The sequence below is a fragment of the Panthera pardus genome, unplaced genomic scaffold, assembly GCF_024362965.1.
Source record: "Panthera pardus isolate Hobbes unplaced genomic scaffold, ASM2436296v1 HiC_scaffold_24, whole genome shotgun sequence".
In the NCBI taxonomy this organism is placed as follows: domain Eukaryota; kingdom Metazoa; phylum Chordata; class Mammalia; order Carnivora; family Felidae; genus Panthera; species Panthera pardus.
This window is the reverse complement of record NW_026526810.1, coordinates 123,286,097-123,313,933: the sequence shown is the minus strand read 5'-3', so window position 1 is coordinate 123,313,933 and position 27,837 is coordinate 123,286,097. Positions and strand designations below refer to the sequence as shown.

Genomic DNA, 27,837 nt, shown 5'->3' with positions numbered 1-27,837 from the left:
TCTATAAATAGGATTTGGGATTGACTGATCAATCAGAGCTTCTCCTGCTGTAAGGAGGGACTAGTGCACCTGTGTTCTGGTCTGTGTTCACTTGTCAACCTCAAACTTGAGCAGTTTGGAGACAGGTTTGATTTTTGAGGCTTTTTCTTTGGTTAGGGGTGGGGTGGGTGGAGGATGAAGAGGAAAGTCTCATTAAGATATTGTTCTACTCTTGCCAAACAGGTAGTATAAAAGGACTCACTTGCTAGATATGGCCATTAAAGGGTGACTGCTTATTTTTCTTCTTTTCCAAATGGGCAGCATATTTTCTGCTTGCATCCTATGCCCAAGGTAGCAATCTGGAAGCAGCTTGAAGTCAATAGCAGCGAGCAATTCCAATGTAATTTGTGCCCAAGCTCAGCTTGTGTCTTGCAGCGACTCCACTCAAGCTACTATCAACTGACCATGTGAACACACACACTTACACATACAAGTACATGTGCAGATGTATGTTTTTTCTATCCAGCTCTCTCACCTGTACCTTCTCTTCATTGTCAGAGGAAACAAGCCTGAACACACAATGGTTTTGGCTGAGGTGAAGGTATTTGCCCTTGCTACGTACAAATCTGAAGAGGTAGGAACCTTGAAGTAACAGGGTTGCTCTGCGGTCCATCTCTCCTGCCTCCGTGAGAGTTACTAACCTCACGAACCGGGTGGGTGCAGAATCCAGTAGTCAGCCCGTGGGAGAGAACGCGGTGGTCCTCCCAGCTGCGGCTAAAAAGTCCTAAGGATCAAGAGTGATCAATAACACTTTTTCTTTTCCCCTAGGTAGGCTTTTCTTCCTATACATCCTTCCAGTTGCCATTTTGGGCATCTAGGTTTGCAAGCCTTTGTCCACGTCCACTGGGACATCCGTGTTTGATTTGGGGAGAGAGAGACGTGCTGGGTGAACCTTTGTATTGATTCTAAAGGTCTTCCTGTGTAATACTTACAGACAGCTCTAAGGGCCTGCCTTGAATAGCTGCCCTTTATAGAACAAGATAATGCTGCTGATACCCTAGGAGCCCTTTCTCTTTCAGGAGCCACGATGGGGTACGCTGAGCTGTCTACCCTTATCTCTGCCCCAATAATGGGTCACTGCTCAAAGTTAGGCATACAGGCAGCACTGTCTTAAGAGCTCCAGCTAGAAGACCCATGTGAGTTGGGTGTGAATCCTAATCACCCCTTAGTAGCCGTGTAAATTTGGTCAAGGTTTTTTTTTCTTTTTCTTTTTTTTTTTTTTACATCTTTCTTAGCTTCAGTGTCCACATTCGGAAAAGTCAAGTTAGTACCCCATTTGTTGTGACAAAGTTTAAATGGAATCATTCATTAGATAGATGAAGAAAGAAGGCGACTATGGGGTGCCAGGCACTTTTCTAGGCGCTGGGAATAGAGGGGTTAATGAGCCAACAAATTCTGCCTTTGGTTACCATGGTTACCAACTGGAGGGTAGCCGCATATGATACATAAAGGAGTCAGGACATGAGGTCATTACAGAGAGTGAGCAGTAGTATGAAGAAAATAAAACTCATAGATGTGTGAAGAGTAAGTTGGGAGAGGTGGGGTAATTCTACACTGGATGGTCCTGAAGGTTTCTCCAAGGAGGAAGTGAATGTAAACCCATGTAGCCCAGCGCCTGGCAGGAGTTAAGAGCACCACAAATGCTGTTCCATTGAAATATGTATATATACAATTATTTATGTCTGGGACAGCCAGTGGAGTTTGCAAGCTGATATTCTGGCATTATGATCATCTCCCCGGCCCTCTTTTCTTCAGCCTCCAAGCAATGGAGAAAAACAGTAAAGCAAAGTACTTGGAGAGAAGTCTTTGTCGTTCTTCAGGTACAAATAAGACATTGGCCTTGCTAGAAATCAGAGAATGGGCAGTCCCTGGATTGAATGTGCATATCCAAATTATCTTTGACAGGAGGCTTCACAGGAAGAGGATTCCTTCCCGGATTCTGTGATATGCTGTGATTCCCTGGGTGTAAACAGAAGGGAGTTGAAATGGACTCATTCGGTGATCGTGAAGTGGGTCTTCCACTGTGGCTGCAAGAGCACTCAGGATATTGTCTCATTTGTGAGGAGGGAGAGCCGAGAGGCAGAGATGCCCAGGGAGACATTGAGACCCACTCCTCCAGCCCTGTTTTGGTGAACGGCTCCGTTATTTAGCCCATAGAGGAGCCAGGAACCGTGGTGTCTGCGTGAGACTCTCTCTCTTGCATTCAGGTGGTCACCGACATCTCCAGGGTCTCCCCCTTTACTGTCTTACCCATTCTGTTTTCTCTCTCTCCACCCCCACTGCTATGGCCTCTTCTAGGCTTACGTCTACTCTCTCCCTCTGATCCGCTATAGGCTTCACTCGAAACTCTTTCCTCTAGTAGTTTTAAAAATGTTAAGATCTTTAGGGCAAAAACAAGGCCGCTTTCTCTTTTGCCTACTCTACAGTAGTGATTCCTAAGTTATGGACTGAGAACTCCTCCGAGCAACGGCTAAGGAAATATTGCAAGAGATCCTTGGATCTGTTGTCTGCGGAGTGGATAAGTAAGTGCCTTAGTCTGTTTGGGCAGCTATAACAAAGTACATAGGCTGGGTGCCCATAAACAACAGAAATGTATTTCTTATATTTGGGATGCTGGAAGTCCAAGATCAGTATCAGCACGACGGGGTTCTGGTAAGCTTCCTCTTCCGGGTTGCAGATTGCACACTTCTCCTGTCCTAACAAAGTGGCAAGGGCTAGGGAGCTCTGCGGGGTCTCTTTTTTCAGGTAATAACCCCATTCACGGGGGCCCCACCCTCACGCCCTAATCATCCCAAAGGCCTCACCTCCTAATACCTTCATCCTGGGGAAAGAGGGTTTCAACATATGAATTTTCTGGGGCGAGGGGAAACACAAATGTTTATTTCATAATAATAAGCTTCAAAAATAGACGTATAAAGATTTTCAAATACATGTAAATACCGTTTTGACAATAAGATGCACATTTACTCAGAGTTGCCGAATTGAGTTTTTCATTGTATATTTTTAAAATCAATAAGTGCTAAAAAGGGATCTTTTCTCCCTTAGGGGCCCACGATAGCGTTTTCATCTATAAGTGGGTCTTCGGCCTTGAGAAGGAATCTTGGCCATCACTGAGATGAAGTACAGTGACAGATGTGTTGGGGCACCTGGGTGGCTCAGTCCGTTCAGCGTTCCGACCCTTGATAGTGGCTCAGATCATGATCTCACGGTTTGGGAATTGGAACCCAGCATCTGGCTCTGTGCTGACAGGGTGGAGTCTGCTTGGAATGCTCTCTCTCCTCCCCCCCTCTCTCTGCCCCTCCCCGACTCACACTTTGTTTCTTTCTCTCTCTCTCTCTCTCAAAATAAATAAACTTAAAAAAAAAAAAACCAGACCGATGTTTCATTTGGCACCTGCTACAGCCCGCGGTACTCCGTAAATGTAAACGCCGGTTCAGACCAGAGCCCTGTGTGTGGGTTCGAAGAGGGACCAGGGGATGCTGCCCTCCAAAGCACTCGACAGCACTAGGGTCCCTGAAGTAGGTCGAGGGACATGGAAGCCAGCTTTCTGGCTTCTGCGGTGCTCATGCCTCAGGTGCAGAGGGGATCATCGAATCCGGATCCCATTCAGGCAACACGTTAGTCTTGGATGTTTGTGCGAGAGCAGTGTGCCGAACGGACACATCGGGCCTTTAGATGGCAGTTGTCACCAATTTGTATGCGTGTGAAGGCTGTGTCGGAGCTGTTTCCGCCTCCGCTTGCTCTGTTTATGCAGCACGAATGTCTGGAACACGCAGTCGTGCTGCCGCTGCTTATCAGATACGCCATCCCAAGGTACCACAGGGAATAGCTTCATTATTAACATAATAAGAGGGGAGCAGGCTGCTTGTGGAAACTGTCTGCGTATTTCTAGAACTCGCCTTTGTGTTACGTGCCGGCTGCTAATTAGAACCAGGCTGACGGTGGCGGGGCATCAAAGGAGGAAAGGATCCAGGCGAACACCACGGAATGTTAGGACGGCGGGCTGGGGGGCCTGGGCGGTTCAGAGTTTGCCTGCAGAAGAAAAGAGGTACGAGAAATGGACCCTAAAGGAGAGCTTCCTACCAGGGGTTCCTACCAGGCCTGAGAAATGAGTGAACACACGCTTACCTCTGGGGAGACGCTGCCCGTGTCTGTCTGTCCTTCCTGTACATCTGGTCAGCGCGGGAGGGGGCCGTACCTGGGCTCTCTGATGCAGCCGGGAGGGTGCACCTGACTTAGCTTCTCAGAGGAGCCAGAGAAGCAGTACCAGGAGGGGAAGGGAAGGCCATTTTGCCCCCTCTGGATCGTCTTTGATACTTTCATTACTGTGATCTTAAAAAAATTACACATAATGCAAATATAATATTGCAAATACTCAAGGAATTCCCAAGTGCACAGATAGAAAATGAAAAGTCCCCCCATGTCCCCACTCGATCCCACCTTCCCCTCCAGGGATGACCATGCATATTAGTTTGTGGTGTATCTAGAGCCCATCTACTCACCTACACAGCGTTGCTTTTTCCAGTGACCGTATCTTGAAAATCTTGCCGTGTCGTGACATGTAATGCTAACACAGGCTGACCTAACTCGTTTGTCATAACCGCTGCGTAGTATTTCAGTGACATATGTATGTATTGTAATGTGTTTGATCATTCTTTTATTCACAGCATTTCTTAAGCCTTTGACGAAAAGCCTTAGTAGGATTCTAGCCCTGTATATTTTCTTTGTTTTTCTAGTTTCTTCTCTTCCTACATTTCTTGAATAATGTGCCCCCCGCCTCCACCATTTCTGGAAACAGTGAATGTACCTTATATGGCCAAAGGGCCTTAGTTTTTATTTTATTTATTTTTTTAATGTTTATTTTTGAGAGACACACAGAGAGAGAGAGAGAGAGCACGTGAGCATGGGAGGGGCAGAGAGAGAGGGAGACACAGAATCCGAAGCCGGCTCCAGGCTCTGAGCTGTCAGCACAGAGCCCGATGCGGGGCTCGAACTCACAAACCGTGAGATCATGACCCGAGACGAAGTCAGATGCTTAACCAAATGAACCACCCAGGTGCTCCCAACAGGGCCTTGGTAATTACGGACTTGAGATGGGAACATCATGCTGGATTATTTGGGTGAGCTCGACGGTGGGAACGGTGCTAGAGGGTTCAGTGAGAGAGAGAGGTAAAAACAGTGAGAAGATCGAAACAGAGGTCGTGGTCATGTGGCCGTAAGCCAAGGGATGCCAGCAGTGTTTGGAAACTGGAAGAGACAGGTACCCACTCTCTCCCGGAGCCCCCAGGAGAAACCAACCTTCCCCGCACACCATCTTGATTTTTGGACTTCTGCTTTTATAAGCCACTACCTTTACTGTGGCAGTGTAAAAAAGCTGTGGTAACTTTTTACGGCACCACTAGGAAACAAATATACTTGGCTCATCTGGCTGTATTCTTTGAATAACTGATCGTTACCATTAAAGATTTTTGGGTTGGGGGGAGAAAAAAGATCTTGGCTGTCATACAGATATAAAAATGAACACGGGCTACAGATTTTATTTAACACACGAGGAGACCAGACGGATGTTCTAACTGGTTCAAAAAAGAACCAAGTAACGTGACTGTCTCCTGAGAAAGAGTTGTTGAAACAGGAGCAAATAGGGGCCCACCTGGTTTTTGTCATTCGAGGAGGGAGGGAAGCCCGTGGGACAGAGTTCGCAGCCTGGTGGTGGTGAATGAATCTGCCTGAGGGCTCAGGCCGGAGCTTTAGGCAGGAGCTGGGAGGCAGGAACGGGCTCCTTAGCAGGTGGGGGTGGGCTGGTCTTGGGCCAGAGGGTCAACCTGTTATATGGGAGAACTTCACCAGAGGGGAGGGTGCGGGTGGTCCAGAGCTGGTCTGTGGGAAGGGGGCCGCGGAACTGCAGGGAAGCTTCCCAGAGAATGAGCACCCCAGGCCTCCGACAGATTGACCTTCGGCAGCCGCACATTCACCCAAATATAAATAAGCGAAAACTGAGGTGGGTTCTCCCCTGACAGCCTGGAGTCTGCTTGGGATTCTCTCTCTCCTCCTCTCTCTACCCCTTCCCTGCTTGCGCGCGCTCTGTCTCTTATATACAAATGTTTATTTAAAAAAAAATTAAAAAAGGGCCACCTGGGTGGCGCAGTCAGTTAAGCTTCCCACTCTCGGTTTCAGCTCAGATCATGATCTCAGGGTTCGTAGGTTCGAGGCCCGCATCGGGCTCTGTGTTGACAGCATAGAGCCTGCTTGGGATCCTCGCTCTCTCTCTCTCTCTCTCTCTCTGCCTCTCCCCTGCTCTCTATCTCTCTCAAATAAATAAACATTTCAAAAAAAAAACTTTACAAAAAGAAGTAAAAGGAGGAGACATGATCAATGGAGGTCTGAAGAATGTGCACATACACTGAACACAGGCAAATGCTTAAACTTCGAAACACGATTGTTCTACAACCTGCTCTTCTCACTGAACTGTATACTGTGGACATCTTTCCTTGTCAGGGGACAGGCATCTGTCTCTTCCTCCTGGTAACCGTGAGGGATTCCGCTGCGCACATGCCCCAGAATTTAATTCACTATTTTCTTACCGACAGGCATTTACGTTGTTTCAAAGTTTTCACTACAGTCAAAAAAGAAAAGCTTTCAATATGTCTTCTTGTCAGTTTGCTTAAAAACAATGGGCACACGCAGAGAAAATTCTGGAAGGATTGACACTAAAATATTTACTCTAGTTGTCTTTGGAGGTGGGGGGGGGGTTTACAGAATGTTTTCTTTCTGCTTTACTTATTGCTGTACTCTTTGAATTGTTTTTTTTTTTTCTACAAGCATGTATCATTTTTTCATAATTAGAAAATGCACACAGAAAGAGCTTTCAGTGTTGGAAAGAAGTGCAGCTTCATTGAAATTGTTAAGCTGTCACTGACATTCTGTTAGATGCTCAGGTATTTACATGAGAGACATGCTTTTGGCTTTCTGGGAAGGAGAAGCAGTTGGCAACTGTTGTTGCAGGGCCCAGGTAAAGAAGAACAGGAGGTTTTTTTTTTTTTTTTTAATGTTTATGTATTTTTGAGAGAGAGAGAGAGTAAGAGAGAGAGGGGGAGAGCACCTGAAGCAGGCTCTGTGTTGAGAGCAGAGAGTCTGATGCAGGGCTCGAACTCATGAACCACGAGATCATGACCTGAGCCGAAGCCAGAGGCTTAACCAACTGAGCCACCCGGGCACCTCTGAGAGCAGGTGCATTTTAAGTGACATCTTGCCCGGGCTGGTAGGCATTTGCTAAATGGGGAGGGTGGCAGGATCTGAAGAGAGAGACGGGGTTAACTCACATTTTATTAACTTCAAGGCACGCACAGGGCAGCTGGGCTAGACGGAGTGGCTGGTGTCGCCTGAGTGGCCCGTCCCGATGTGAGGATTCCCTCCACCTTTGGTTCTGAGCCAAGACGCGGCGGGGGAGGGGAGAGCTGCTCTGACCAGGTCTGCAGGGGATTCCTGGGAGAAGGGGAGGTGGCCACCCGGCGCCCATAGCACAGATGCTTCTTCTAGAATGAGTGGGAGGTGGCCACCCGGCGCCCATAGCACAGATGCTTCTTCTAGAATGAGTATTCCATCTAAAGGGGTTAATAATTTAACAAGCGCTCTCCAAATCCTAGAGCTAAACTCCTTTTCCTACAAGCTGCGGTACAAACTGAACGAGAGCACAGTCTGTGCGACCAGTTTTGTTTTGATGAAGGGGCTGCCCCCCTCCGCTAAGGGTGATGTGGAAAAGCAAGGCTCGGGTTGGGGGGATCCGGAGGGGATCTAGGGGAATCTAGTGCCCATGGGGTCACTCAGGAGCCACAGCCTTGTGCCAGGGCCGGGCACCTTTGCTGGGGAGGAACCCCAGCTCCAGCATCTCTGAGATTTGAGGCTGCCGGAGAGGTGACATTTCATTTCCTCTTTTAACAGAGGATTTGTGACATTCGGGGAAGGGGCAGACACCCCTCACCCAGCTGGAAGGGAGGGCCACAGGGGGAAGGCATCAAACACCTCCACAGCAGGCTTTTTCAGGGCTAAAAAATACCAGCAAACTCTGTGGCAAACAGAGGCGAATAATAACCATCATTTTAAGATAGCAAGATTTGGCCTTCGGGCCCTTTGCTTTCTCCTGGGTGCTGAAAATAGTCCTGGAAATGGGACTTCATGGATGGTTCTGAGCATCCTGCAGCTTCAAATAGCGGAGCAGTCTGCCCGGTGGGATGGCCCTTTAGCCTGCCCATCACCTTCTTTGTTTTGTTAGCATTACTGGAAAGAAAAAGGGTGAAAAATCACTTGAACAGTGAACAAATTCCTTTTCTGACATGCGTTTGCCCAATGGGGTCCTACTGAAAGCAGACCGCTATCAGGAGCATGAAGAAAATACAGCAATTAACATGAATCTAATACAGTGTTTATTTTAGAGCAAAAACTCAAAGTCACGATTTCAGAGACTTTCCCTTTGATCCCACCTCATTCTCAGTGGGGATGTTGCTGATGGTCTTTGCAGAAACTTTCGAGTACACAGTGTAACTAATGGTTGTACAATAGACTTGGTTTCGGAGGCGTAACTTAAGGGCAGCGTTATTCATGGAAGAGAATGAGTCAACCTAGGGTGGAAACGCCCTTCTGGAAATAGTCGTGGCCATTTCCCGGGGAGCGAGTACAGATCAAAGCTCTTCAGCAGCCCTCTGGCTACAGAGCCCGAAGCCCCTCTATGCTGAGCATGGCTGGGTGCTAACCTTTGAGACTTTGCAGGAGCCCATGGAGGAACAGCACTTAAAATCCCCGCTTGGGTGCCTTCCTAGGATCCCGATGGCAGCGGCAGCTTGGGGGGCATTTGCCCACCACTGAGAGGCAAACCACCCTCTCCACCCTGCCAGTCCCCAATCCTCCAGCTCCTTGGTGTCTGTCAGAACCCAGGTTATAAAATCGCTCCTGCTGTCTTGGTATTTTCCTTGCTTTCTCTGGCTGCGCTGGCTTCGCCTGTCTGTTCTCCCTTCTTGCCTAAAGAGCTGTCCAAGCAAATGCCCTAATTGTAATGAATCACTATCCTAAATAACAGCCATGTGGTATTGTAAATGACAAAGGTCTTTGGTATTCATTTTTCAGGTTTGAGACTCAGCAGCCCTGTGAGATCGGCGGGGCGGCTATTACTATCTGCATGTAATATACGGAGAGATAGAGGTTCACCAGAGAGGTAGTGGGATTAGCCCAAAGCCACACAGCCAGTGGGCAACAGAGTAGGAAGGCAAATCTGAGTTTGTCTGACTTCGAGTCCACTGTCTATGTCCCTGGTCTAAACAATGATACACCATCATACATTTCAATCACGCTGTGTCCTTTATAAACACCTTCACCTTACAGGACCCTACAACCAGTGGTCAGTAAGGAAACTAATTCAGAAAAAGAGAACTTTGATGGCCAAGGTGGAAGAGCTAGACAGCAACAGAATTAGGACGTCAACCCACTTCTAACTAAGCTACCGGCTTGTTAGAAGCTGGTTGGTTCTTGCTACCCCGGCTTCCCATGAAAGAAGTAAATGTTATCAGTGCCTTTGTGGGTGCACTGACTGCATTTCTTTCTTTTTTTTTTTAAAGTTTATTTATTTATTTGAGAGGGAGAGAGAGAAAGAGAGAGAGAGAGAATAAGCAGGGGAGGGACAGAAAGAGGAGGGACAGAGAATCTGAAGCCCAAGGCAGGGCTCGAACTCACGAATGAACTGTGAGATCATGACCTGGGCCAAAGTCCAATGCTTAACTGGGCCACCCAGCCTCCCCCACTGACTGCATTTCTTAGAATCAAACATGTAACTGGAAAGAGAGGCTTCTGTATGACATAATCATTGTGGCTATCATTTATTGAGTTCTTACTATGTGGTAGGCACTGGGGTGTGAGTGTGTGTGTGCGTGTGTGTGTAAGTCCTCATCTAATTTAGTCTTCATCACAAACCCATGCAATGTGTACTGTATTTATTCCCATTTTACAGGTGAGAATCTAATAATGTTGAGGCTCAGGGAGGTTGAGTAACTGCCCCAGGACACACAGCACTAGTGGCAATATTCGACCGCAGGTTTGTCTAATATTTTACTTACCAATACACGGGTCATTTTCTGGTCTCGCTGTAGGCTCGAGAGGAAACTGATCTATGCTGGATGCGGACAGCTCCCTGTGGCTGATCCATTCTCAACAATGCTACCTGGTTATCTAACTATCACGAACGTCACCCTGATCAGAACGCTCGGACAGCTCCCACTGCTCACCAGATGAAGTGTGAAAAGGACCCAGCCTTACTGAGTGTCAGTTCCACTGCCTACATCAGCACAGCTAACTCCCTGACAGCCTGTGAGGGGAGATTTTATTCTTGTCCTGGTGACCAAGAAGTGGGAACTTAGACATGTTATATCACCTGCCTCCGTTACAAAGACAGTGAGCACTGGGGCCAACGTTTGGACATCTGTGTCATCCCAACCCTCAGAGAAGGTCTCCAACTTGACCCAGACCCTGTCTCCCACTGTTATGCTGGTGCCTCCGTGGCAGGCACACAGTAGCAAGCCCTTCGTGATTTTGGACTCCTACTGAAGGCTTAGAGAGAGTGAGCTTCGGAGGGTGTCCCAGCTTCTTCCTGCGTCTCTGGTGACACCTTCACATATTCCACACCCTAGAGCCACGGCTAAGCCCCCATTTCCCTTGTCCCAGCAGAGACGTTCTGCCCACACCTCAGAGTCTGAGGTCTCACCGAGAATGATAGGTTTTCACACAAAGACCTTTCCTTTCCTTAGCGTTGTTCTGAAGCAGCTGCAAAGAGGAGGCGTGTTTCATTTGGTTGCATGTCGGTTGCTGTCATCCGTGGCGCCCGGGCAGAGCTTTTGGCACTTGCGGAGAGAGAAGGACATGGAACTCCCCTCCACGCTGGCCACCTCATGGTTTTGGAACAAACAGGAAGAGAAATGATAAATATTTCAAAGCTGGAATGCAAGGTTTACAGCAGCACAGCCTTACAAATATACTAACACCGCTGCAAATCTCCTCTACGAGTGCGTTAAGGTGATTCATAAGAATAGAAAATTCATCCTTGTCAGCCAGGGTTGAGCAGGACGGATTACCTGTGGGCCCACTATTACACCTGTTCTTAGTACTTCCAAAATCACAGCTGACATTTATTTCTAATAAGTCATGGTGAAAAAGGCGAGATAGTTTACCTGTGCTAGAAGATAGAAAAGTCTTTTTTTTTTTTTTTCAAAAACCATATCATTTTTTTTTTGTGGGTTTAAAATAGATAAACCACCCAGGGAAGGGGATGTTCTATAAAAGCACAAGAGAAAGTTTGCCCTGGGGAATCAACAGGACGTGATGATAACCGGCCATTGCTAGGGTGCCTTTTTCCCACCAGGCTGCTTGCAGCTGCTGTCCACAGAATGAAAAAGGATAACGCCATTTGCGGCTATAGGTGCCAGGGCCAATTAAAATCACCGTTTCTAAAAAGTGTGCAGGAAGGCTTTTGGCCAGGCAGTTGCCGAATAACCAGGAAAGGGTGTGTGTATACGTGGGTGTGTTTGTAAGGGTGTATGTGTGTTTGGGAGTGCTCCCTTATCTTGACCACCTCACAAAGAATCTTCCTTGGTTTCTTTCTCAGTTCCGGCTCGGCTCTTGGCTCAGAACCATACCAGCCCAGCGGGCGAATGTACACCCTCCTACATTCTTAACTGGCTTGCTGGGAAGGTGAAAGGAAGGGAAGGCACAAACTCCAAGTCCGAAAGCATGCAGGGGTGGTAGAGGAGCAGGAAATGGACCCCTCCCCCTCCCCCCCCCCCCCCCCCCCCCCCGGCATTACTGGCGGGACCAAATGGTTGTGTTTTCTTTATGTCCATAGACATAGCCATTTACCAGCAATTTCTCCTCCAGGTTTACTTGAGCATATGGGGAAAGAATACATAATGTCGTTTGTATTAAAGACTACAACCAAACGAAATGGCCAAATGGAATGGCTAAAGAAATCACGATCAACTCATACAGTGTCTTGGCCAGGGACAGGCAAGGAGCCTTCCTATCCTACTTCTTAGCTTTTCATTTGGGAAGCCTCTGAGGTACAGATTCTGCCCCAGCCCCCAGAATTCCCCGGCAGGTTTGAGCCGCAGTTGCCCACTGTAGTGACCCTGCGTGGCGCCTTCAGCTCAACAACACGCCCTTCCCTCCTTCCTTCCCTTCCTCGTATCACTTCCTCACTCTCTCCCTTGACAGTTTCCTGAAACCACCTCCCCAGGAAACTACGAGATGATGTCATACCCAGCTGTCCTATCCTTAGGGACGTATTCGCAAGTGATTTGCACCAGAAACCACAGCAGGGGCGTTTCTCATGTCCGGGAGATGAACACCACGGGGGGTCCACCATAGCCTACCCGAGAAGACTCCGGGCCACCCTCTTGCCAGTCCCAGCTCGTGTGGTGTCAGACCTGGTTGGCACCGAACTGTCTTCCCAACAGCTGGCTTCTTATTTCAGCTTAAACGAGCTCCTGCTCGTCAAGGTCTCCTGCTCTTTCAGTCTGGCCTCCAAGTCAACGCTCTACGCGCACCTTTTGTGATGTGAACCTCTCTTCCTCGGAAAGGACAGTCAGGTGAAAGAGAGGGTGTCTCACTTGGTTCAACCTCTGACTCCTGATTTTGGCTCAGGTCCTGATCTCACGGTTCGCGAGTTCAAGCTCCGCGTTGGGCTCTGCGCTGACCGCACAGAGCCTGCTTGGGAATCTCTCTCCCTCTCTCCCTCCCCCTCCCCCAGCTCTCTCTCTCTCTCTGTCAAAATAAACATTAAAAAAAAAATCAAGTGAAAGAGAAAAACTAGGCTTAAGCTCAAATGTCATTTCTGGATCTCTTGAGGTTCCTCTTGGCGTTGAAGGAACAGGAGGGCAAAGGACTCCACCCCAACGTCATCTGGTGGGGGCGGGGGGTCTGCGTCTCATGACAGATTCAAGCCTTCCCACATGCCTGTGTTCTGTGAGAGGTGAGGCTGGGATTTGGTGCAGAGAGTAAGCCATGGAATCTAGGCCCAGGCTGACGAAGAACACTTCCTACAGGTGCAGAGAACAACAACTGAGGTCCCGCAGGACGTTGCCCAGGTGACTTAGAGAAAGCCCCTGGCTACCTGAGAACTAGTGAGAGAAAGCAGCTAAGGGCTTCCGCAAGTTTTTAAAACCTCCACTCATGCCACTGTCAAGGATGGCCTCACAGGTGTCTGCTGAGCCCCTGTCACAGGATGAGAGGCACGTTTCTCCGGAGAGCTTCCCCCAGTGGCGATTCTTGGGGAACATGGCAAAGGTAAATACTCAGAACCCAGGGGGCAGGTGGTTCTTTAGACAAGATCATGGAGGATGCTGGTTGGTGTGGCTCAGAAGCTTCCCGACCTGGTGGTTACCAGTGCGGAAGGGATCTCTCCTCTCCCTTCACCTCTGTCTTCAGGTTTTAGAAGCTTTGTACTCCAGGGGCCCTTTTTTGGTGGCAGAAAATGGAAGTCCTGTGGCATCACCATGGCTCAGAAGTATGTGAACAAGGCTGCTGCCTTACGAGGTGGGGAGTGCGGAGACGTGGGTTCGAAGAGAGCATCAGGATGCTCTGGGATCGGTTCAAAGAGAGAATCAGGATGCTTGGGGATCTCAAATCTGGATGCCTTGCTCCCTCCTTCCGTGCTGAATCCTGTGTGTATGAGTGTGAGTGAGGCTTTGTGTAAAAAAAAAAAATGAAGGATGGGAGGGAACTTTCGCTTTGACAAGGACAAATTGCCCCTGCTGCTCTCTCTTCCCACTGGGCCCTCTCCTGTTGTTTAGAAGCAGGAGAACGAGAACACAGTGTTCTACCTCTGCAGTTGTAGGCTCATTTGTTAATTTGAATCCAGTTGCTAAAAAACAGGCACCCCTAGGGGACACTTGGGCAGCTTTCAAGGACCTTGCAGCTTTGTGCCTTTACACTGGTGGCCTGTGCTCTCAGACTTTCTTGTTCTCTTTTTTGTTCTGTAGTTCTCTGTTCCTTGCTTTTCCGTTTCTTTAATATGTAAGTTTTATTGCAACAATGGACTGGCAGAGAAGCCGGGGTTTGCAGCTTGGTATTTGCAGTGGGCGGAAACCACCCCGGGCTTCCTGTTCCATGAAAATCTAGATGCCCTCGAGAAACAAAATGAACCAGAAGTCAATGGGGTCTTTGTGGAGAATCAACCTGTAGAGAGCACAGATTTTCTGTTCTGACATCTTACCACTCTGACCTTGCCTTATTCCACATCACCCAGGGGAGGCAGAAGAGTCTAGCATCAACGGTATGGACTTTATCAGCTACATGTGTATTTCTCTTGGGAAAATATTAAACTTCAGTGTCCTTATAAATACGTAAGACAGTAATATCTTTCCCGGGTAGTTGTGAGGATTTAATGAGATAACGTGTATAAAGTACTTAGAACAGTGCGTGACACAGAGGCATTTGAGTGTCATCGAATATCGATTATCATCGAATATCAGGTGTTAGTTGATGCTACTCTTTCTTTGCTTTCTATTTGGCATATATTGTCTTTCAATTAATTATTACAGAGAGTCCATGGTGTTTTTTCTCCCCAGTTTCTCTACCATGATATCTGATGGGCATCTTGAACGTAAATCATCTAAAACCTACCTCTGGATCCTTCCTTTATTATTCTCCATCTCAAAAAATGACAACCCCATTTTTTCCACCCCACCCCCCCCTTTTCCCTTGTGTCCTGTATCCTCTTCCTTTCATTATCCGTTATCCAATCCATCAGCAAATCGTCTTGGCTTTACTTGCAAAATGTATTTGGAGCCCCGCCCCCTTTCCCCACGTCCACGTCTGAGCCCTGGTCCTGCGATGTCAGAATGGCTTCCTACCTGTTCTCTCTGCGTCTGCCTTGTTGCCCCTCCCCCAAGTCTATTCTCAATAAAGCACAGTCGATTCACACCCTCAGGTGGTGTCCCATCTCAGAGAAAACTGTATTTTCCTTACCGTAGCCTAAGAAATCTGTATACATGTTCCCCTCTTGAGTTCCCCTGCACAAATCCCACATAATTTTTTTAAAACTTATTTATTATTGAGAGACAGAGAGAGACAGAGCATGAGCAGGGGAGGGGCCGAGAGACAGGGAGACACAGAATGTGAAGCAGGCTCCAGGCTCCGAGATGTCAGCACAGAGCCTGACGTGGGGCTCGAACTCACAAACTGAGATCATGACCTGAGCCGAAGTCAGACGCTCAGCCAACTGAGCACCCAGGTGCCCTACAAATCCCACATAATTTTACCTCTTTGTCATCATGTCCTATTACTCTGGCCCTGGGTCATTCCCCTCCTGCTACCACACTGACCTGCTAGCCTCTTCTCCAACACACCAGAGACTCAACATCCACTGCTCCCTTGTCTGGAATGCTCTCCTCCACATCTTGCCTTGAGCTCCTAGTACCCTGACTTCTGAGAGGCCTTTCCTCAAATGTCTCCTTCCCTGTAAGACCCCCTTTGGCCACCCTATTTAATATCATAGCCCCCCCCCCCCACTCTTTATCTACCTCTTGTGCTTTACTCTCTACATAGCATTCATCACCATGAAGCCTATCTTTATTTTCTGTGTCCACAGATAAGATGTAAGCTCTAGGAATTTGTGTGTTAGGGGGGTGGGGTGGAGAGGAATTTCTGTCCTGCTCACTGTCATATCCCCAGTACTTAGAACAGCATCTGGCAAATAGTAGGCACTCAATTAATATTTAGTGAAAAAATGACTACGTTGATTTACAGTTTATAGACTTGACAACAGAATCTCTGAGAGTTCATGTAATTTATATCACTGGGCATCAATGAATACAAGGCCCATGTGAACCCTCCTCTGCTCCACTCTCAATCCTGGTATTTTACATTATACCGTTATCACTGTGATTATCTATCTATCTATCAATTGAGCAACCGATCGAATGATCTATGTATCTCTCTATCTATCATCCATCCATTTACCCACCTATCTGCATATATGTATCTCTATATTCTTTTTTACCCTACTGCCTCTATAGTGAAAGAAAGAAATAAATGTTATGGACTGAATTGTGTCCCCCTCCCCCATATTCATATGTTTAAACCCTAACCCCCAGTGCCTAACCCGCAATGTGATTGTATTTGAAGACAGGGCTATAGGGGAGGAAACATGATTGTTCCTCTCCCCTTCTAAGGTCTTTGCTGAGACTCCTGCAATAAAAGATTAACAAGAGAAAGACAAACAGAACTTTGTTAACATGTATAATTCATGTATACACGAGGTACCTGGGAAGAGTGAATAACTCTAAGGTTTAGAATTCAGATTTAAATACCATCTTCGGCCAAAGATAAAAGAAAGAAAGGTGCGTGGAAGCCAGTTATGGAAACCTTGCAAGAGAGAGTAAGATTTGTAATGCAGATTTAAGCCAGTGCCTTCTCCACTGATATGGTCTCAAGTTGTCTCTAGGGATTAGCCTTTAGGGAGGAGGGGAGGGACACCTTCGTAAATTATGTCCTGCTTCAAAACAAATAGAGGGAAGGCAGAGAAATTTTCTTATACCTGCTTCTTTTCAGTTGCCTTCAGCTCAAAATAATCCTTATGCCAAAGTGGTTTCTTTTGCCACCCTTCAGGGCCTTTAAAGAGGTAATTAAGGGTAAATGTGGTCATAAGAGTTGGGCCTTAATCCAGTATGACTGGGATATGAGACACCAGGGATATGTAAGCACAGAGGAAAGGCCATGTGGGGACACAGAGAGGAAGGAGCCATCTGCGAGCCAAAGACAAAGGCTTCAGGAGAAACCAAACCCGCTGACATTTTGATCTTGGACTTCAGCTCCCAGAACTGTGAGAAAATAAGTTTAGGTTGTTTCAGCCACCCAGTCTACGGTACTTTGTTCTGGTAGCCGGTGTTGACGAAGCTAGGGAGGCAGTAAATCTGCGTGCCTACTATGAGCTTAAAAGAAAGGAAGGGAGATTAAATAGTCTAGAGAAACAATAGGCTTTGATTTCCATGATCAAAAAGAACCACACGTGGGTAGCTTGAGCCAATAAGCATTCCACAAATGCATGTTTGTGGAATCCACGTACAAGTGAAATAGAAAGGGTTGGAAGGTAACCTGCAAGTGGTTGCTCTCGAGCTGCCACGTATGTCTTCTTTAAAGCATGGCTGGGAAATTCACAACACATGACGAAAATCCAGTTCTCTCTCCCGCACATTCGTGTGTCCCGTATCTGTGATTCATGACGCCTGTCCTTTCAAATGCAAGATGGCAGGCTGTGGGCTCCTCTCCAAGGTACCTCTAACTCAGTCAATATGCTATTTTCTGGAAAAGAATATTTATCGTTTTAACAGCTGTACTTCTACCTTCTTGGATTAAAAAAAAAATTACCTGCATTCACAAATGACTTCCAGGGATTGGAAAGTAGAGCGTTGAAATTCCCAATTTAAAATATTCTACAGGTTTTACAAAACTGTCCCCAAACCGCAGGAGTTTTCCATTCTGGCTACCTCCGTATCCCTGGAAGGTTTGGGGAAATCAATAGCACTTGTCAGCATCCAGAGTTTGCCTGGGGGTTGGTCCAAAATTGTGTGTGTTTATGGCAATGCCCAGTGAGGACCAGCCTCCTTTACGTACCTGCTGGCCCAAGGAGAGCCAGTACCTACGAGATTCAGAACTCTTGGCAAGTTCTCCTTTAGTTTTCCTGAAACTATTTGTCTTCAAAGAAAGATTTGCTTTTGAAGGGTTGCTGATGATATTGCAGCGCTAAGCTCCCTGGGTTATTTGTTTTTGAGATTGCATATAAACTACTAACATTATTATGACACAATTACCAGTAAGTAATCATCCAATTGCCATAAACATGTCCCTCTCAAAATATTGCAAATTAATATTCATGCTTTCCTCAAATCCACCATTCTGAGCTAATGCGTGCCCACATAGTTCATCAAAATGTATATATGTTTTTTTCCCAGTGAAAGGAAGACTTATAGTTCAGTTCTTCATCTTGAGGTATGGGAAGATTGTTTTGACGGTAGCATTAGTTGCTCTGAGAGACAGTTTCCCTGTGAAACTGATGCAGCCACGAGAAATGAACTATTGCTTCCAGGGAAAGCATTTGCACTCCCTTAGAGCTATATTGTTCACAAAGCCTTTATAGTCATTCAATCCTGGCAGCTGAGAAGTCACGGCAACTACATGAGCATATGTAATTGTCATATGTGATGATAATCGTATTTGTAATTCTAAGAGTTGACGGGTTGGTCGCTGCGGAGTGGAGATCCTAGAATCTCACCATGAATAAATCGCTGTAGATTCCTCTCCCCAAACCTCATAAATCTACAGAAAGCAAAGAAGTCCCCAAACATGCTAGGATGTAGAAACATGAAATGCACAAAGATGATTGGACAGTGAAATCTGGACTGAAAAAGTAATCCTAAAATGAGTTAATAGATTTTAAAATTGAATGTAAGCAAACTTAATTTCACTGTATACAAAGCATCAGATAGTGATACTGTTTTCTGCTAATCCAACAGGTTACATCAATGGTGATAATAATATACTAGCTAAGCCTGAGTTGATTCAAATTAAGGAAGTGATTCTAAAGCCCTGAGACAGATTTTTGTGTATCAAACACATATCTATAAATGCTTACACACCGTGGTGCGCTGGGCTGGTGAATGTTTCACAACTGGTTCTCCGAAAACTGAAAAAAGTCCTATTTTATAGCCTGTTTCAGTTTCTGTGGTATAAATACTCTCACCATGGCTGACTTCAAACTACCATCACGATATCACTGAGCACAGACTTGGGAAGAAATGTGAACAACTGGCCGTGGTGAGCCAGAACGCGATGTGTCTAGCCTAGGGCTGGCCCTGCAGCTAACTATAAAATCGTGGAGACAAGTGTACTCAGTGGGTCACGTGACTTTGAAATTAACAAGTCTGAAATCAAATGTAACACATGTTGCTCTGATATTATATAGAGGGTCACTGGGCTAAAGAAGAGCGTTGAGAAGGAATCCTAGCCCCAGCACTGTGATTGTGCTACCCCCGTCCTTCTGGAGGTAGCGAGACTTTGTGCAAATGATGTGGGATATGAAGTGCCCCAGGCCGGGGTTTAAATCTGCTCTGCTACTCCATAGCTGCAAATCTGTGGATGAGACCGTTTCTCCTAGCCTTCATTTCTTCATTTGTAAATGGCGATGCTAGAAGCCTCCATGGATGGTTATCCTGAGGATTAGTTATAAAGCACAAATCTTCTAACAATGGGCTTGGCACATGGTAGGTTTTCGATATTCTTCTATTCTTTATTGGAGATAGTTGGGTTGCATTATATTTTAGGTTTCTCTCAATGTGTAAATCTCAGAAAAACGTTCTATTATGTAGATTTTATTGGACAAAAGATGTTACAGTCCCAGGCATTTACAAAGTGTTTAATAAATACTGTTACTGGATGGATGGATATTTGAGATTCATATTATCTATTGTTTCTTCTCAAGCTAAAAATCTGTGAGAGGCAACTTTGACTCTTTTCTCTTTTTCCTTTTTTTAAAAAATGTTAATATTTATTTACTTTTGGGAGAGAGAGAACAGGGGAAGGGCAGAAAGAGAGGGAGATAGGGAATTCGAAGCAGGCTCTAGGCTCTGAGCTGTCAGCACAGAGCTGGACGCGGGGCTCGAACCTACGAACCGTGAGTTTGTGACCTGAGCTGAAGTTGGACGCTTGACCAACTGAGTCACCCAGGCGCCTCTCTTTTTTCTTTTTGTAAAACAATCATTCTCCATATTAAATAAGTTACCAGGTATTGACGATTTTTATCTCTTAAATATTTTTTAAAAACCTGTCCCTCCCTCTTTATCTCCCTATGCTGTGCTAGGTCAGTTCATCATTATCTCCTAATTGGTTTTCTGCTTCCTGTCTTGAACACCTCAAAACCATCCTTAACAAGATGGTCTGTCTCCAACCCAACATTCTAAGCAATTTGAGGACAAAGATTTATTTAACTTATTTTTGTCTCAAAGTACAATATAGCTCCTGGCACAAAATATATGCTAAATAAATGTTTATTTTATTGCATAATGAATGATCCAACTTTTGGGAAAAGTAATTGGCGTAGTTTTTTTGTGTGTTGGAAATTTTCTTCCAAAGTGGCCTCACCTATGTTTCCTCATGTGTTTTCTCATATGTCATCAACTTTGTAGACCTTCCTACACTGTAGGACTTGTGTTTCAGGATTATGTACGGATCTAGATATTTCATGGCACCGTTCCTACGCTGTGAAGCAGGGTATGCTATGGCCTGCCTCTGCTCCCCGGGCCCTGGCTGTTCTGGTGCCATCTGTAACTTTCCTGAGGATGCCCTTTCTCTCCCTTGGACTCTTTTCCATTCAAGTGAGGCTCTTTAGAGCCAGAGGTTACTGACAGAGCAATTAAAGTTTACTTCCTTAAATTAGTGCAGATTGGGCTAAATTTTACAGGGTCAAGGTTGAATACACTGAAACTTTATGTGACTTTAGCTATCTGGAGTGGATTTCCGTGAGCCTGAATGAAAGCCAACATGTAAAGACAGAATTCAAATTAGGTGCTTCTGTTCCTTTTCTTTGGATGGTATCTCTCAACATGTCAAAATAATGCTGTAAAGGTGAAAATTCCAGTAAAAGTAGAGTAAGAAATTAGCATAAGTGAAAGATTGACAGTCACTCACTTCTTCCAAATTCTGAACATCCAGAATTACTAAATTTGAGATTTTTACTGTTGGTTTTACATACACACATACACACACACACACACACACACACACTCACGTACACGTACATTCTTCCTGTCATTTAAGTAATCTCTGCACCCAACATGTGGCTCCAACTCATGACCCCAAGACCAAGACTTGCATGCTCTAATGACTGAGCCACTCATGAACCCCCTTCCCATCATTTAAAATTTTCCTTTAGTATAAGAAGTGACCACTTTTTTTTAACCTAAACTGCTTTGGTTTGGAACAGACTCATGGACTTGAAGTTGAACTTTAGGGTTACACACCCATAGTTTGAATCTGGGCTCTGCTGCTTATAGGTGTGTGCTACTTGAGTAAATCACTTAACTTTTCTGAATTTCAGTTTCCTCATCCAATATCAGTGGTAAGCATGAGGTTTTGGTGAGATAACATATGTATGCCCTCCATCACGGAGGGTCTTGAATACAATTGATACCCCAATAAATATTAGCTTCTCCATTTTCCCAGTGAGATTAGGGCACTCTGTTTTTACTGCCTGAGACTTATCTTCATTTTCTCCACTCGTATAGACACCAGGCTCCCTTAGATTTTCCCTTCTTGTTCTTCCATAGCCCTTACGTGCTTCATAACCATTAGACTGTTAAACTGTGGTGTATTTCATTGTTGTGAATCGCACCACTGGTCTGTGTCTGTGTGTTGGTGCTTATGTACCTTCTCTTCTCAACCAGATTTCAGAGGTCATGTTTATTTATTTCGGTATTGTCCTAGAGGATTTAACAAACAAACCAATCGGTTTCAGGATGCGCTGAAGTGGTATTTGATTGACTTTAAACTCTGAGAGGGGACCAGTGAGTGATGAATTAACACTTCGATTTCTGAATGTCTTTAAATAAAAAAACCATCCATTCTAAATCATTTCCACCCGATGGCAAAAAGCGAAAATATCAAATACGCAGAGGAATCTCTTCCAATTCATTGGTTCTGCTTCTAAGATTTTTACTATATAAAACTAGAGAATATTCTGTTTTCATTTAGTTGTTCTTTAGACAGCTCTGTGCTAGGAACCAACAGACTGAAGCAAATGGAACACCCCTAATATTTTTTGCTACCCATTTTTGCCCCATTTATGCTGTTTGTGTTTGGAATCAAATTACTGCCATCAAGGAAACCGCTAAGAGGGTCTGCAATAACACGGTGCTATAACGGGTTTGGATTTCAAAACAATTATTTGCTAATATAGGACAATGCAGTCACCAAGAGCTGTGGAGAGACACAGCCGCCTTCCTTTCCTTCAACCTGACATTTTCTTGATCAGACTTGACATGGCAAGATCTCAGATCCGATATATTGGAGAAAGGATTTGGCACCGTTGGCTAGAGTGGGCAGAAAAAGGGAGCCAGGAGCTGAAATGATTATTCAAGGTATGGCAGGAGCAGAGTTTTCTGTATGCAAGCCAAATGAAATTATTAAGGCTAACCTTCTCACTCAGCACTTAATAGGTAATCAATTTTCACTACCAACAGTGGAGGGTAAAAACCAAGGAAGGAATAATAATGCTGCTTCTTTACATTTGTGAAGGGCTTAGAGGGTACAAAATGATTTTACCTGTATTATTTCATGGAGTTTTCACAGCAACATGAAACTGACCAAGACACTCATGCATACATGCCTTCATTCATTCATTCATTCATTCCATAACACCTATTTGGTTAAGTATTTTTGAAGCCATCAACTAAATGCCAGCCTGTGTGGTGAGCACTGGAGAGAGAGTGGAGAATAAAGCAGATAAAGGTTTTAGTGTCCTCATTTCAGAAATGAGGAAACAGATGCACTAGGAAGTCACATGAGCTCTCGAGGTCACATGAGAACATGCCAAGCTTGGAACTTAGTGCAGTGATCTGAATCTTGGTCCATAAACATGGTCATGTGGAAAATGGAGCCTACTCTATTTTCTATCACTCAACTTCCATATCAAGTTCCTGTCTCCTTGGGCTGATGAGGAAGTTAACGTGAGATCTGTTGTCTACTCCCTCCTGGTTCATGTGAAAATTCCAGGAGCTTAGATATTTCCATGGCATTGGGAAGGACCTCTGTTCATTTGTGTGGTGATACCACCAATATTCTTGTCTGCTTAAAGACATCATGAAGGCAATGCTGTTCTGGGACCTACAGCCTTCCTCCTTTGGAGCCAGAAAGCATTGTGTAAATCCCTCTGTCTTCTACATTTCCTTCCCCACTCCTTCCCCACTGCTTCTCCCAATGTCCTAATCTCAGGAAAAGCCTTATCCTTTCATGTTTCTTTAATATGTCTTTTCTGTGCCTCCACTTACCCCCTCACTCTTAGGCTTGAAGATTTGGACACAAAAGCATCTGTGTCCATGGTATAGCTCACCTCATTCTGCTGAGGCCAAGAACACACAGCCAAACACCTCTCCAAATGGGAGGAAGAGAAAGGGACCAATGAAGGCAGAAATCGTCATACGCTTTAATCCAAAGTAATTTAGTGACATACCATAGGAGGAGCAGATCAGGACAGAGCCCTGTGGAAACCGACCAGCATGTGAATAGCCTATTTTCCTGTGATTAGGGCTACAAATGCAGAGAAATCTGAAAATCAGCCCTGGAAGACACTGGCCCTCTCCATGGAGTTGAGGAGAAAGCCCCTAAAACTCCCAGCTCAGTTCTGTAAGTCAAGACTCGGAACATGTGAGCAGCAGAGAAAGAATTCAAAGTAATTAATGGGATCGAAGGCCCTGCCTTACGGTTTGAAATTGAAATAATAAAACGTGCACAGTTTTCCCAAGCAATTATGAACTGAAAAAGATGAGAAGTGCCAGCAATTCAGAGCAAAAGGATGAAATGAAATAAGCAACGGGAAACTTTATATGGGAAGTAGCTGGAACCCATTTTCACAAGGGAAAAACTTTTAGCCTTTGCGATGATTTCCTTTCAGAAGAAAAGAAAGTCAGTTGTGCAAAAAAATTTAAGAAAAATACTTAACATGATGTGACATGCCCATCCCCAGACTTCACAGCCGGTAGGGACATTTGAGAACACATTAATAATAACATCCTGGGGCGCCTGGGTGGCGCAGTCGGTTAAGCGTCCGACTTCAGCCAGGTCACGATCTCGCGGTCCGTGAGTTCGAGCCCCGCGTCGGGCTCTGGGCTGATGGCTCGGAGCCTGGAGCCTGTTTCGGATTCTGTGTCTCCCTCTCTCTCTGCCCCTCCCCCGTTCATGCTCTGTCTCTCTCTGTCCCAAAAATAAATAAAAAACGTTGGAAAAAAAAAAAAAACATCCTGATTACGATGGTTCTCCTCCCTCTCGCTGTTTTGGAGCACTTGAGCCAACAATGCCTTTTTTTTTTTTTTTTTTTTTTCTATGAACAATAAGAAAGGGAAGCTTCCATTCCTATCGGGTTAAGTTATAAACCAACTATGGGCCATACTTCCCAGAGGCACAGGGTCCAAATCTGGGTTCTGTCCAGTCACGACAGCAGTTGTACCTGGGATAGTCCTGCACAGGCCCACCAGACGGGATGGAGTAAAATGAGGTAGATGCTGTGGCGGCGGAGTGAGGAATTTGCTTCTATCATTTCCAAAGAGACCGCGCCTCCAGTTTGAGACTTTTCCCCGGGGCATCTTCAGTTATTGGAGAGAAGATTCGTGTAGGTCTTCTTGGCTTTTTCCTCTGTCTGTCCCTCACGCCTAGCATCAGAAGATGGCAGCAGAGATCGCTCTCTTCCCACCGCTGGGGCTCCTGTCCTATCTGCCTGGCAGGACACAAATGTTCTCCAGCAAAGGCAGGGCAAAGTCCTTTGCAAAAAGCATATTGATTTCATTCAACGGAAAATAAATTCATAAACCGTACGACTGTATTCATCAGTTCATTTGGGGGGAATGTGAGCTGGGCGGCATGAAAAAATAAAATTCCCAGTAGCGGGTATCGTTTGTTATCTCTTCCATATGTACGACTGTAATGCTCGCGAGAGGGTGAACACTGCTGAATCTGACAGCTGCCTTTGCAAGTACCCTTGCTGAACCCACAACCACTGTGTGGAGCTGGTCCAGGGCTCCTACTGAGGCTTTTTTTTTTTCCATGTAAACCACATACTCCAAATCTCTGACCCAAAACACCTGCATGGATCCTGCCTCCGTTTCTCAGTTCATTCTTTCTATTCTGGCCCTCAGCCTCGCTTCATACCCTGGTCCTGAAACTAAAGAAACTCATTCTTGCCAGATTCTACCTAGAGACGTAAAGGTGAGTGTGTGTGTGTGTGTGTGTGTGTGTGTGTGTGTGTGTGTTTAGGGATATGGACTGGGTGACCTTCTATTCTTCCAATCACTAGGAAAAGAAAATTCACCCTGGTTTGTTGTGGTTTCTTTTCTCCTCCACTTTTCCATTCCCATACTTATTGTCCAAAAGGGTGTTCAAATTATGCAAAGTTACTAACCATAAGTTTATATAAAGCCCCGTGACAAGGTAACAAGACATGTGTACATAACACATAAAATATTATTTTTAAACTGTTCAATTACAACAGAATACCTGACTAAGCTGACATAATAGTGGGGAATTATTTTTTTAATGTTTATTTATTTATTGAAAGACAGAGAGAGAGATAGAGAGAATCCCAACCAGGCTTTGCACTGTCAGCCCAGAGCCCAATGTGGGCCTTGATCCCACGAGCTGTGAGATCATGACCTGAGCCGAAGTCAACAATCAGATGCTTAGCCAACTGAGCCACTCAGGTGCCCCAATAGTGGGGAATTATTATACCACCTGTTGAAAAGGAAGGTGGATGCAGGTTTGGTTAATTCCGCAGCTCAGTGATGTCTGGGCTCTTTCCCCCACCCTCTTGTCTTTTGTCTTGTGGCTATAAGCTGTAGCACCAAAATCTCTACCCTGTGATATCTAAAGGGACACATAAAGGAGATACTTTCTCCCACATATTTCCATTTTCCAGGAGAAAAGAATCTTTCTTAAACAGCATAGACTTCTGCCAGGTCCCAGTGCCCCGAGCTAGGTCATGTGACCATCCTAATCAATCACTAGCATATTGGAATGGGTTTACTTGAATGGGTTTATGCCAGTTAAGATCCTTACCCTGGGAATGAGGCTACTTCCCTTGAACACACTGCCGAGACTATGTGAATAATACTGGGTTTCTTTCAGCAGGAAAGAAGTATGACACGGCCACTGGATGGGCAAACAGCATGATGTGCAAAAGTGCATAGTTGTGGCATGAGAGTCTTACTCAAAAGTATCTCTAAAGAACAGAATGAAAGAGAAATCCTCCCAGCGGGCAGGACTCTGAGCCGTACACCTGACTATTCACTTTGCCTGGAAGGAGACATGGCAAGTGGCATGCAGCTAGGGTGATTCCTGGGCAGTGGGTGGTGCTTTGGCTAGTGGTCCAGGACTTGGAACAAACAAGGTTAGAGCATCAGTGACAAGAACGTCTGGGGGATGAGATATGTGGATGGACAACTCAGAATAGGCACAGAGTATGAATATATTAGTGCCCATCTGAATGCTACACAAAGGACGACTATTGAAGAAGGGGCTTTCAACGATCATGTGGCAACAAAACATGAATGCCTAACCTGCCAACAGCAGAAACTAAATTCACACTCCTGATACGGCTCCATTTTTTGGAAGGGACGGCAATTTGTCCTCGCTACAATTCTTCTGACAGCACTGCCTCGTGTGGATTTTTGAAGTGCCTCATTTACCATAATGAAATTCCACACAGCATCTCTTCTGACCAAGGACCCACATTAGAAGGAAATAAGTATAGCAATGAGTTTATACCCGTGGAATTCATTGGCCTTATACATACCTATAGGTATACAAATGTAAGTATACATATACTTAATTCATTGGTCTTATACATACGTGTTTATCACTCCAAAGAAGTTGACCTAATATAGCAATAGAATAGCCAATTAATAACTTGGTCATAACACTGATGGGTGAAAACACCTTTACAGACAGGGGTGATATTCTCCAAGGTGCAGAGCATGCTGTGAACCAACATGTAATGTATACAATATAATACCTTCTCATAGGCAAAATACATAGATTGAGAGCCAAAGGGAAGATGTGATAGTAACTTCTATCACTGTTGCTCCTAATGATTCAGTAACAATTCAGGTTTGCCTCCATTCTTGCAATTTGGGCTCTATTTTGGCAGTCTTCGTTCCCAAAAGAAGGCCTCTTTTTCCAGATAAGTAACAAGACTTCCATTGAATTAAAAACTTATACTCTACCTGGCCCTTGGGCTACTTATGCTACTGAACCAATAAGCAGAAAAGGGATTACTATCCTGCACTTGCTGAGATGATGATCTGATTACCAAGTGGAACTAGAGTTGCCAGCATGTAATGGAACACCAAAAATAAACTGTAATATAAACTGTGGACTTTGGTGATTATTATGTGTCAATGCAGGTTCATCAGGTGTAATATATATACCACTCTGGTGGGGGATGTGGATAACAGGGGAGGCTGTGCATGTGTGGAGGTGGGGAGTGTATGAGAAACATTTGTACCTTTCTCTCAATTTTTCTGTGAGCCTAAAACAGCTCTAAAAAGTCATGTCTTTAAGAAAGGTTAATGGAAAACTACAGTCACCTAATATAGACATAGATCCTTCATGAGTAAAGGCTCGCATCACCTTGACAGGTAAAGCACCTGTTAGCAGAGGTGCCGAATGAGGGCAAAGGGAATATGGAATGGACAGTGAGAGAAGTAGGTTACAAAACCCCACTACGACCATGTGACCAATGTGAAAACAAGGAATGTATTACATAAGGAAGAGTTATACATATTTTAGCTATTTGATACTTCCTTGTTTTGGTATGTTTTCATTTATTATTACTTATTATAATTATTCATTATTGTTTTCACCTTTTCCATTGCCCCACTGTTGAGCATACAGTTTCTTAATTGTAACATATCCATATTTTGATATTTAAGGTTATACGTTACTAGAAGAGGAATAAAGATTACCTACGGAGAAATAAATTGAATCGATCTAAGACACGTGTCTTCC

The 27,837-nt window shown here is 45.2% G+C and overlaps 2 long non-coding RNA genes across 2 annotated transcripts; both read left to right on the top strand.

The window, feature by feature from the left end:
- The first annotated feature begins 1,984 nt into the window (after positions 1–1,984).
- Positions 1,985–3,387, top strand: LOC109274609 (uncharacterized). Its single transcript, XR_002083740.2, has 3 exons — positions 1,985–2,048; positions 2,466–2,561; positions 3,085–3,387. It is a non-coding gene; the product is annotated as an uncharacterized LOC109274609 (long non-coding RNA).
- A 9,576-nt stretch (positions 3,388–12,963) lies between these two features.
- On the top strand, positions 12,964–27,205 carry LOC128773043 (uncharacterized). The gene is made up of 2 exons (XR_008417284.1): positions 12,964–13,356; positions 25,960–27,205. It is a non-coding gene; the product is annotated as an uncharacterized LOC128773043 (long non-coding RNA).
- The last annotated feature ends 632 nt before the right edge of the window (positions 27,206–27,837 follow it).